We start from the raw sequence: 13,209 nt of genomic DNA, 5'->3' as shown, positions 1-13,209 counted from the left end.
ATTATTATAATTTTATTATTATTATATTATTATTGTATTTAACTCCAGTGAAAAACGTTGAGAAAATTGCTCACCAAACTTTTACGAAACTCTGGAATGCAACCCAATCAAGAACGGCAGCTTTTAAAGATATTTGCATATCCCCACAACTCAGAGTGAGAAATACTACGTAGTTCCAAGTCTTTGCTGAAAAAAGCCTAACACTTCCTGCGTTAATGGCTAAAAGGAAGAAAACTACGAAGACTGAATTCCAAGAGTTCTGTAAACACAGACTTGCTTGTCAAAACATTTTGAACCCTATGCAGCAGCCTCCATTGCCGCCTAGTTACGGCCCATAAAGTCCTGTGAGACACACACATACGCCAAAATATTCGTGTTAAATTTCCTTGGGACTCTGTTTTAGGACCACATACGTTTCTGATCTACGTAAACGACCTTCCAGATATTCTTTCCAATTTTTGCAGTTGACTTGGAATGCCAGAGTTTGGATGGCAGTGCCCTCCAAATGGATGCCGGCTTGGCACTTTAGTCTAGATGACAGAACGGGTATCCATATGTCATTCGGAGGAGACTCAGCGAATGCCTTTATCGTGCATGGTGAGAATGGACAAGAAGAAATTACGAGGATGGGTACTTAAAAGTATTCGGGTATCTGGCTCTCTTCAAACGTGTTTACGTCACTGCATCATGAGAAGTCGGCTCAAAAGCCATTCGCTGTTCTACGGACGTTTCAGCACACCTTCCATATTAGTCGCATGGACCTCTGGATACTCTGTGATGCCTACGTCAGACCGCTTCTTGAAAACGCCAACCGATTTGCTTACTTGGAATACTTGAAGGACGTGACCCCCATTGGGAGTGTCCAGCGAACTGTTACCAAAATGGTTTCCGGTCTCAAATCCGTGAACTGTGAAACGCGTCATCGCTGTTTAGTCTATTTTAATCGAAGTATCGTCGACTCCGAGGAGACCTAACACTCACTTATGCCCTGTTTTACAATGTTTGTTCATCAGGCTTTTAACCGTTGATCCAGCTAACACACATCGGGGACATTGCAAGAAGGTTTCCAAACTCAAAGTGCACACTTCTCTCGAGAATTTTTTATTTCGAGTGGCTTCTGCGTGAAATAAATTTCCACTGGCGATTGAACTCGCTATAGTTATTACGCAGTTCAAAGCTTTTATTTTTTATGCAAATCCTTACGCTAGCAAGCCTTCTGCCCCGCACAGAGAACTTGAAGAGCCGTTCTACAACTATTTTTGCTCGTGCCTCTCAGGTGAACCCCAGCCGCTGAAGGACAAGATGAAAAATTACCCTGGAAAATTGGAAGGAAGCCTCGATGCTGCGTATCAGTCCGTGAAACCAAAGTCACCTGCTCTCTCGGTTCATTACTTTGTTCCGCATCTAGACCAAAGTGTCTGGGTCTGATATGATCCCAATGACGGCATATTATTCCCCCGCATTCTGACATTTCGAAAAGTCAAGGTTCTTTGACGTCACAGATCCACGCACCCATTCCTTGTCTTATGACTCGAGTTTGATGTAAACATCCCCACCACTCCTTACTGTGTAAGGCCACGTGTGTTTATTTGCACTTCCGTTGTTTGATCTTATTTGTGAAATCCGGTCGTAGAAGGGACAAACGTGCTTGAAGTCTTCAACCACTTAGCAATCAACAGGGCACCCAGCCTGTGGTAGTATGTGGCATAACCCTGTACCATAATAAAAACTTGTCTGGTTATGTTTGTAGAGGAACTAAGCTTTGTTTCATTAATTCATTCTCCATTGTCACAAATGGTCGTTCGGCTAGACTGTTGGAAGAAGGATGATACGGTGTTGTTAAAGCATGATTTATCCCGTTGATTTCCAAAATCAGTTAAAATTCTCCACCTGTGTACGATGCAATTTAAAAGTTCTGTTAAGTATAGGTATGGCTAGCACACTGGATGCAGTTCTAGTTTGACACTGCTTATATTAATCTGGAATAAGCGTTGACAATTACTAGGATCATTTATTCTTCAACAAGGCCACGTTAATCCACGTATTCTCACGGCTTCACGGTTGTTACGGTTATTGTTATCGTAATCTGGGTGCTGTTGTGGGCAAAGCCTTATTTTTCGCTCAAATGCCTTAAGTCTGCGCCATCGTTTTTACATCACGATAGATACCAGGTCACCAGACAATGCCGGGTGAAGTCTTGTTTGCGTGTTACCCGGGCGACCTGAATGTAATTCGCTCAAAATTTTCGCACGGTAGTGTCCTGAAATTATTACTCGCACTCGATTGGTAACATCAATTCTTCACACTTAGTTCCAGTTATCCTTCACAGAATCTACTTAGGGTACTTCCACCATTCACCAGCCAACCGTATGAAGTGAAACAAAGCACATGCGAGAATTCTGGATCTTTTATTGTTTCTCCCCATGTTTCTGCAGCAGTGAAAGGTGAATCCTCAACCTAACACCTTTAATTTACTAGCTCGACTGGCTTTTGCGTGGACGACTTGAGACATCTGCCGTGAGATTTAGTTGTCAATGGGCCTACAGTAAATGCCACCGATTACAGGCTATTTTCAGGGCCCCGCGTTCTATTCTGACAAACGTCATTTTAGGTTTTCGGTTTATTTTCTCCTGGAACACTTAGCAAAAGCTTGTGGTCCGTCTATATTTTAAACGTCTGCCAAGAAAGGTGGTGCTGGAAGCACATCACTCCCAAAATAATTGCCAATGCCTTCTTTTAAATTTGTGCGTAATTATTCTCAGCAGGCGATAAAGATCGTAAAGAGAAAGCAACTGGTTTAGGAATTCCCATTCTGTTCTTCTGCGATAATACGGCTCCTACGCAATACGACGAAACAACACAGGAAAGGACTATTAGTTGTGCTGACTCGAAATAAATGGCCATTGGAGGGCTCATAAGTAGACGTTTAGCCCGTTAAAACGCTTTCTCTTGTTCTTGACTCCAACTTCAGCTGACTTTCTGGCGCAACATTGAGTCCAGCGTGGCGTTTTCTGGAATAAAACTTAAATACTGATTAACCATGCCTGAGTGATCTCAGTTTAATTTTATTCCTTGGTTGCAGTGCCTCTGATGTTGTGGTTATTTTCTGCGCTGGGAGGGACCAAGCCCTCCGCAAAAATGAAAAAGCTAGAGTATCCACACAATCGGCCAGGAAATCACATTTGTTTCTTTATTCCTAGTCCACACCGCTTCAAGCGATCAAGTACAACTTTGAACATCCCAAATGCTCCACAAAGGTACACCAGGTTATCGAGACACAGTTAAGATAGACGAACGTTTTGGTGACCTCGGCAATAACGTTCGAAATTGCGCGTCGAAATAGGGATGTGGCGGACGGATTCCAATTGAAGGTGATTAAGCATAAATACTCCTCTGTCAGTACTGATGGTTGTAATGGGTTTCGCTTCCTCCGTTAATTCCAGTTGCTCTTTAGCAACTGGAATTGAGGAATGTCCAATTTTAGCAATTTGTGCGTAAAAATCTTCGATTTTGGGTGAGGCGTGATATTTGGTGAGCGTGCCGAAGTTGACCATGGTTATATAATCACTGCGAATTTTAATTGTTCCGCCCGGTTTCATTATTGGTGAAGTTGATATAGTCCAACCAGATAAATCGGTAATTTGCATTATTCCTTACGTTGCGAACCGCTATTTTCTCTTGCATTTTTAGAAGAATCAAATAAGGCAGCGAACAAATTTTCTAAAAACGAGGCTGTTTTCCCGGTGGAACGTATACACTCACACACCTCCCAAGAGAAACTTGCAAGACTTTGGTTCTGAGAATACTTTCCCGTAATTTCGGGTGAGAGAATAAGCTTGACGAATTGTTAGGAGTCGAGGTTTAACGTAAGTACGGTTAACCGTCGTAGTCAGTCACGTTCTAACAAGACGATTTTTTACAGCAATAAAGTGGTTTCGTCCACTGTTGCACACCCATATTAAGTATTCACATTTTAGTCCCCAACAACTCCACATCCTCTCCTGTATGTGTTTGAAGCCGGACTAAGGCTTTCCAAGGTTAACCTTCCTCAGTTGGGCTCAGCTTGTCTTGCCATAATTTCTAACCACATAATTTAATGGCGCGACTGGTATCCGGCCGCAAACTCATTGGCGCATTGTTCGCCTGTAGTTCCACGTGATATGGCGGTTGAACACGATTGGTTGAAGCTTTTGCATGAAATGCGTATCCGGGAATACTGAACCTGTAACTTTAGTTGTGACAGAAGAGTCAGTTACAAACTCTGGTGCTGTGCAGCACACTTTCGAGAGGTAACCATGTTTCCTACACCGATTAAAAACAATTTGCATGTGCCAGCATTCCTTCGGACGACTGTGATTACCTCCACAAAGATAACACTTAAATTGTAATCTGTTTGATAGCTGCAATCAATTCATCTCGGAAGGTGAATTCACCGCCTTTAATGTCAAGACAGGTTGCATGAATTGTAACAAGGTTTTGTTATCCAAAGAACATCTCGGTCTCATAGGACGTTTCCGGAGTCACCTCACTATCAGCAGGCAAACACATTTGTATACAAGCTTTTCTCAGCCTCGCCACCATATGATCTCTGGGCATACCGTTTTGAAAACCTACTTAGTCATATTACTCTGTAATGTTGCGTAGAACTCGTTAAAAATCCGCATGGTATTCGCCCCCCCCCTTTGTAATATTTTACTGAACTTGAATCGCTGGATGATACTGGAAGGCTTGGGGTTGGAATGATTGAAAACAATAGACACAAGATGGTCGAAAGATTTCGCATTTGTTAAATTAGGAGCAACCAAGTAAAGTATCATCCAGTATGTTGCTTAACCACAAATTGTAAGAAGTGTATTCACTTTCTGCTTGTCACCTATGATCTTGTTTGCAAGAAAGTAACAAATCACCCGTTCCATATATTGGTTCCAAGAACCTTCAGTGAAAGTAGATTTCTCGAGCCTCCCAATAGATATTTGGTAAGATCAGTTAGTCGAACTCATGCCAGTATCGTAAGATCAAACTAATCAGGAAACACGTAGGTGGGCGCCTGTTGCATTATGTACTTTCGGCCAAAACGAGACCATCTTGAACGGATAGGCAAGCAATTGAGTCACAGGTGCAGTCAACTCACAAACAGGTTTCTGATGTACTGAACGGTAGACACGCACGCATGTAAACCGTCAAACACACATCTAATCAGACACCACAGTCACATGCCAGATTGATGTTGGATTGACAAACAGACGGGCACACATGCAAAAATTATTGAAAAATTATTGGGTAAACTGGTGGAAGATTTTCACTGGCCAAAAAATCTTACCTTTCACAAACAACTGCTTACTGCTGAAAGGTCCGCATCAGGCGCTGCGAACACGCTGAACTGTTTACCGACGGATGACTGTGAGTGGAGTGCACCCACTCTATCCAGTAATTTACTGCTCCATTCGTTTTTACTCTCTTGCACCATACAAAAATGTAGTTACTTTTGCAGCCATCCATGCGGCCCTCTATACGCTTTTCAGAGGATTTTATCGTGCTTCTTCCTTACATACCCCATAGAGCTGTGTGACATTGTTTTCCAGCGCTAGTCAACTGACTGAACGTATATTCATTCAGCTTTTAATTCGCACTACTTTTAAGTGTTTTTCTTTTCCGGTGAAAGTTGAATTCATTTGTATCCCACAATGGCGCTCCTAAAAAATGAAATCTACTCTTGATCATCAGTTTTCAACCTATCTCCCAAGAGTCTGTAGTATTCGCAAATAGTGGGCGCCACACCGTCAGGCATGATCACACTAATACAGTCAGAATAAGGCACAACTGGGGGGAATGGCGGGTACTAATTGTTGCGTAAAAAAGGACCCTCATAAACAGTGAGTAATATACGATGTAGACTTTGTCATGCCTAAACCGGCAGCACAAAGTAAACAATCAACAGGAGTTCATCTTACCTTTGGTAGCACATATCAAACTGAGACAAAATGAGATTGTTAGGATTTGAAGGTGGCGAGCAAAAACATAAAGGATTGCAAAAGAGGCATACTGCCAAAAGCATGACAATGAATCTTCAAAATGCGAAAAACGAGGAACAACAAGAAAATATTTGGTGCTGTAGCAGGATCGTCGCGGTCTGACTGGTCGGTTTGAACTAAAGTATAAAACTAACGGTGGGGTACTTCGGGCATGGGCTGTTGTATCTATGGCCACGGTTACAAAAAGTAAATGGGGATGATAAAAATAGAAGAATCAGCAATATGTATAAATTGTAGCGGGAATTTTAGTCACAGGGTACAGTGAAAATGTAGGGGCCCACCATTGTCACTGTTGGAGTGGAGTCAGGCGTAAAAGTTCAGTGGAAATGTGAGTTGATGCTAACGCAAAGACGAAACTTGAACTCCGCGGAAAATTGCTGACTTTGTGAGGAGCATAGGATAAAATTCATTGAGGGATTTGCATACGAACTGAAGTTCCAGAAAATTGGACTGAACGCATCCCGGATGCGGCTGTGGCTAGGTGATGAGTCTGTTGGCAGCTGTAGGCAAGGGGACAAGCGGGCGAGAATGCATCGTCAAAATTAGGAAGCGAATAGTGCGGTGGTGCCACTGAGTATGGCAGTGGCATTCCATCAATTACCTGATATATTCCTTTTCTGTACAGCCCAGTGACGGTCGTCAAGGTTGCCACAATCGGACAGGAGGTACGCATTTCCATAGCAGCAGGATCTGAGTTAGATGAGGAGATTGACACAGCCCGATGCAGAGCCACGTGAAATTCCTAATCAGTGGGAGGACTGTGTGAGTGTAGATTGGGGACAGCCTAGATTGAATGGATAAGGTTGAAAGGTGGTTTGGGGCGACTGCGGCCAAAGTCTGAAGCTTGAAAATAGAGGAATGTGGAGAAAATAAGTTAAAAGTAGCAGCGCCTGGTAATTGCCAGAAGGTATCAGATAAGACGGCGTCTTAAAAGAGGATAACAGAAATGAACCCAGGAAAGGGTGGACTTCGTTGGCTGATTTAAAAACAAAATATTAGCAGGGTGGAAGTGGATCCTCAATTTTTAAAAGGTAAGGACTTAGCCGCTGAGATAGCTAGCAGGGAGGCTAACGGGTAGGCTAGTCGGAACGAGCGATCACATGGTAAGATCACATGGCAGTAGTCATGGGGTCTCCGTTGTGCAAAGGAAGCATTATTGTAAATGGGGTCGGCATACGAATAATAAGCGGTTAGGCAACAGCTTTCAAGATACTAGATAAGAACCCTAGTGTAACTGAAATCTACTATGTCAACTCAACAGGCAGGTAGGAGTATGGTCTTTAGTCCCCGAGCCACTTACCTCAGCTCCAAGAAACGATTGGTGCGTAGCGAAATAGCCATTTGACACTAGCTGTGACCGCTGGTAATCAGGAAATAATGAGGAATAACGCTGTAGTGCGTAGCGAATAGCCATTTGACACTAGCTGTGACCGCTGGTAATCAGGAAATAATGAGGAATAACGCTGTATGTGTATACGATTGCTCCAGAGGACAATAAGGGAGAACGTGAATGTCCTACCTGGATGGTGAATCGGACTTTAAGTGGGGCAACCCAAATAAGTCAAATGTGATAACTCCTTGCATGTCGGTGTTGGCCGCGTGCATCGCGTGGTAAATTCAGGCTACTACATGCATAAATAGTGTTTTTAAATCAAACGAAAGGACAACTCTCATTCGCTTCCATTCCTTGTCGTTGCCAGACAAGTGATCACTGAGACAAGTACAATCCTTGCACAGACGAACAACAACGGTGCTCGTGTACGGTTTACCGGGAATAACGACCAGGCTCAGAGCAACCGGCGATGGGCGATGCACCCGCGCTACTGAAGGGGTGGCGATTATACAAACGCGCCTTGGTGCCACGTAACAGGGCGAACTTTCATGCGGGGCGCACTCATCCACCACACGAGGCGATGCACCCTACTGAAGGGGTGGCGATTATACAAACGCGCCTTGGTGCCACGTAACAGGGCGAACTTTCATGCGGGGCGCACTCATCCACCACACGAGGTTTTCATTCATCGTGGTGGGTTATAAGCCAACGAGCAGTCAATTGTGGTAAGTGCATCATTAACTCCAGCCACCAGATATCTCATCCAGTCGGGGGTAAGCCAGGCCAATAAAACGGCTTAGTTACTCCGAAAAAGTAAACAGCAACAAGCCACTGCTATGGGCAAGTCGCAGATTCAGATGCAACGGCAGCCAGCTCTTGGGCCATGGTGGTTGGAAGGAGATGTTCGGGGACCGGCCGAACTGATACGAGACATTGGCGTGAACCACAATGTCAAGTAGAGGCGCGTGTGTGTTATGTGTATGTGTGAATGAGTGGGCTGTAGATCCAAACAATTATTTCACCCACTACACATCTTCAGACCCACCATTTGATATGCGCGCCATGCACGTGGTTGGGGGACGCGGGATGGCTTTGAACATTTTGGACATAAGGCTTCGCCTTGGCTAAGGTTAGTTAACTCCGGTTAAAGCAAGACGCTATACAGGACGGTCGGGAGGGGAGTTATGCATACCGGTAATTGTTTTGATGCACGGGCGCTACTGAGTGCATGACTGGACGATGTCTGGCAATTTTTCTAACCCGTGATGCGTTCCCTCCCGGGGTCCCCATCCAGACAGGCGGCAACGAACACTGCAACCAGTCCTGCTGGCAATGGCTTTCACACTTTGTTGTCAAGTTAGTTTTTGACTTCCGCTGACTCGTTCCTACCCCTCATATGGCTGGAGAAGTCTGTTGACTGGAATATGGGACACGTGATCAAGCCAAAGCATCTTATAATGTGTTTTGGTTCATCTATCATTAGGCGAGATAGTTCTTGTGCAAACAATTCCACTTACTCCAGCATTACTGGCTGATGTTCCAACCTGATATAGTTAACCTTGTAGGCTCTGGATCAGCCTCTTCATCATGAGGGACAGGTTGTATATGGAGTGACTGTACTACTTTCATGTGTATTTGATAGTTTGGACATGATTGTGGAAGTTGAAATGAGTGGCAGTACGTCGGCATAAACGGTGAATTAGAGATGGTTAAAGCATATGTGACGGGTACGAAAAGGAGCCACAGAGTAACCTGAAATGGCCAGCGGACTTCACCATGTTGGGTGTGTCTAGAATGTGGGAGCTTCAATAGGCCATGACCAGATGCTTTGGATCATAAAAGAGTCAGCCTACAATCGCGAGCTCCGGACCTGGTTAGCATTCTCCAAGAACGGAACCCAAAATTTGTGAGGGTGTTGCTGCGGTTGAGTTTGGGATTGTGACAAGTTGTGTTGAGACCGACAAGGCTTTTTCTTCCTTTAGGCTAAAGGGTATAAGTTACGGAAAGCAGAAACGGGTCCAAGTTGGTACTTAGCGTACATAGTACATAGTATAGCATATAGTAGTATAGTTTATAGTGTACATAACATAGTGTATAGCATATAGTGACAAGTACCCGCTCACTTGCCAGATCGCCCGTACGGCTACATTTATGGTTAAACGATTGAAGGCTTACGACAGGCTTATATATACTCCTCTTGAACTTGCAATTCACTACGCCCAATAGTACGTAGAATCCATGACTCTTGATATCGCAATATCGGTGCGCGCGCAAATACTTCATTATTGACAATGGGAAGGGTTGAGCAAGTAGTAACCTTACCATTGCAACATAAGACGTGAAATAATTTTATGTAGCTGATTATGCATTTTTTCCTTTCAAAATCCCCATCGGATGAAAATGGCTTCGCTAAGCAGGGAACTGGAGTGACTACACATTAATTTGTGCCAATGCAACCATTGAATAAAAGCGTGATCCACAATGGGTGGTTCTGTAATTTTGAGGCCTGGGTGTAACAAACGTACAGTATGTACGTGCACAAAACACTACCGTTGGCCGCTTGTTTAGGCTAGCCTGTATAGATAAGACTGAATAAGCAGCCATGCATAGGTACGGGACCATTAATTCCGTAAGTTTCCAAGGCGAACGACAACGCGTGGTGTGAATGGGTAAATTTAGCCGTCGAAGTGGATGCACAGATGGGGTCTTGTAAACTGCGTCGCTCATGGGTGCAGGTTTGGTAGTCACAAAAGACGTCCAAGGCGAACGACAGCGCGTCTGGTTGTCGTGGTTAAGATAAATGACTGGCATCACCTTCCATAAATATCATTGGGCTCTATGGCGTTATCCAATAATAATAATACTATTTATTCCTAACTTGTCGGTGGCATACCGTCTGGCATGATCATAGTTTTATAGTCAGAATGAAGCATGACTAGGGGGTTTGTGGGGTGCAGATTGTACGAAAGAGGACAATGTTATAAACAGTGGGGAGTACCCGATGAAACGCTAATAATAGATTTCTTTCCCAAATTGTTCGGAACAATGGGCATGGGGTCCAACTAGTTCAAAGACATCGCCAGCGGGCATGAACTAAAGCAGAAAACAATTGCTGGCTGTGAGTGACCTTGGGCGATTAAGTAAATGGACGGAGTCACAACGAGGCGATCACGCGACATGCGGCGTCATCCTCATTCTGATTGGTTGATACCTAGATGGCGGGAACATTTAAAAGTGGCAACATGGCGGATTTGCGGTTTATGCTTGACCCTCTCAAATGAAGCAGATAATTCGGATGCGGTTGTGTCTTCAAAAAATTTACATCGCTAACAAATTTATAAATATAATAAACACAAAAAGTATGGGATTCCCGGTAGTTATAGATAGCTTGGTTGTAAAGAGTGTAATCCTACATTTTGTTCCTAAAGTTAACTCTGTCTCCAAAGGAAGATGATATTTGGGACTACTGGCGGTAACAAAAAGTAATTATTCAGAAGAGCCCACAATCAGTAGCTGACGCTGGTGTATTGGCTGTTTGCAACCAGCATCGTTCACATATTACGAAACAGTTATTCATTTGAATTAAAGGAATAGCCTACGTGTAATAGTATATTTTCCTCTCAATGAATCCATTGAAGGCCATGTATTCTTGGAATTGTGTTCGGTAGCAAAGGCATCCGATATATACATTGACTGCCCTAGGTGCAGGACCCGGTGTTTTCACGGAAAGCCCTAACTTTGGTTTATAATGAATGAACTGTCGGTGTGTTCTTTTGTGTCACAACTGTAGTTTTTGAACCCTGAAACTCAGTTGTGGCTGGAAATCACTGGTTCCGTTTTCGTTGGCGACTCTACATACTATGTAACAACAGACGGTGCGCTCCTGTCAGAATCTTCGGATTGAATAATTTTTGTCGATTGCTTAACTAGTAACGCCATTACGTGAAACACTAATGAAGCGCAATACGTGTTTCAGGCACAGTTAGGCTGCCGGGCTACTGTACAAAACGCTAGACGTGTGCTGTTAGAGGCGGCCTTATATTGTCCCAGAAGGTTTCGGGACCACTCTGAGGCTATAGAGGAAACCGGAAAATTACGCCCCCTTTTCTCACCCACGCAAGTTGGTCTTCAACTCAAGACCTGGATGCCTTGGTTGCCGTGATGCTTGCGTTGTCGAGAAATATGAAACCAAGTTTAGGGAAACAATTTTATCATGACTGATTGCCAACAAATAACAGAATAATTAAAAGTGTGTTCCACAGTTGTGCCTGGAAAGTAAATGGAAAAATAATTGGTGCAAGGCAACGGAATGCAAACGGCCTGAGGAGGGATGGATATTACGGCAGAAAAACCCACCCACTTCCCACGCCTGCGTGTGGTAGCGTTGGAGAAGCTAGGTTGAAGCTGCCTGAACTGCAACATTATACTTTGCAAGCAAACCACGCAGACGGACGGAAGCAAGAGAGAGAACATTCAAACTCCCATCATCACAAACAGACAGAGCCATGGGTCCAAATGGGCGCACCGGATCTCGGATACTCTGCAGATCACATACAGGATAGCCCAAGCGGCGCAGTTTATTGCGCAGGACCCGCACGCCATCACCGGTCTAGTCTATTCAATGGTTCATCCGGACATAGTCTCGGATTTCCATGGGTGACTTAAAATATCGCAACAATCCAAACATAACACGCTCCTGCTGAGCATTTACACGTCGGTTCGCAGCACACACTTGGCAATCGGACGTACGCAGGTCACACGAGTGTCGCATGTATAAAAACTAATTATTACAAGGCGGCTGTCTCGGTGAACGACACGCATGAACGATCGACAGTCAAAAGCAGCATACCTAAATATAAGTTATTTACATGGTTGTGCGCAAAAATATCAACTTACCGACGATCCTTTTAATCAGCATTCCAGTAAGGAAGCATTTCACCGAAATTCTGTTCGTCCGAGGATACATCCTGTGAACCTACATAGCATTCTACCACATATAACCATCCCACTTGGCAGTACCGTCATTGCAACCGTAGTGGCGGCGTCCTGCACGTCGTCGGGCACCCGGACCGCAAGAGGAGCAAGCGAGGAATGACCATTTGTAGCTCGACACCCGTTTATATGCCAACCTGACTTTGGCCTTCATACACCAGCTGCCCGGTACAAACCTCAAGTCGCCGACTCTGCAAAACCAGCAAAAGTGGAGACGGAGACGGGATAATTCAAATTAGGGGCACATGGCGAATTTTGTCTCAAAAATGTAGTTTAAGCAGAAACTAAGCAGACTCACTAATGAACCTACAAGCGTTCTACCACATATAACCATCCCACTTGGCAGTACCGTCATTGCAACCGTAGTGGCGGCGTCCTGCACGTCGTCGGGCACCCGGACCGCAAGAGGAGCAAGCGAGGAATGACCATTTGTAGCTCGACACCCGTTTATATGCCAACCTGACTTTGGCCTTCATACACCAGCTGCCCGGTACAAACCTCAAGTCGCCGACTCTGCAAAACCAGCAAAAGTGGAGACGGAGACGGGATAATTCAAATTAGGGGCACATGGCGAATTTTGTCTCAAAAATGTAGTTTAAGCAGAAACTAAGCAGACTCACTAATTGCGCTGTTGTAGGGAAGTCAGGTGCAGGGTATAGGTTGGATGAAGACAATACATCCTAATACATACAGCGACCCGGATAACGTATACGGATTTGAACTTTTGGAGAATGCAAGCCGAAATTGCAGCAGAAAACCCAGGCTAGCCATAGCTGAGCGAAAATTCATCGAGTACGGAAGAGCTCATCCCAGAGACGGGACCAGGTTAAAAATTCGCACGTAGTTGTGACT

This window comes from Opisthorchis viverrini (genome assembly GCF_000715545.1).
Source record: "Opisthorchis viverrini unplaced genomic scaffold opera_v5_59, whole genome shotgun sequence".
Lineage (NCBI taxonomy): Eukaryota > Metazoa > Platyhelminthes > Trematoda > Opisthorchiida > Opisthorchiidae > Opisthorchis > Opisthorchis viverrini.
The sequence above is the reverse complement of the archived record's forward strand: the minus strand, read 5'-3'. Positions refer to the sequence as shown.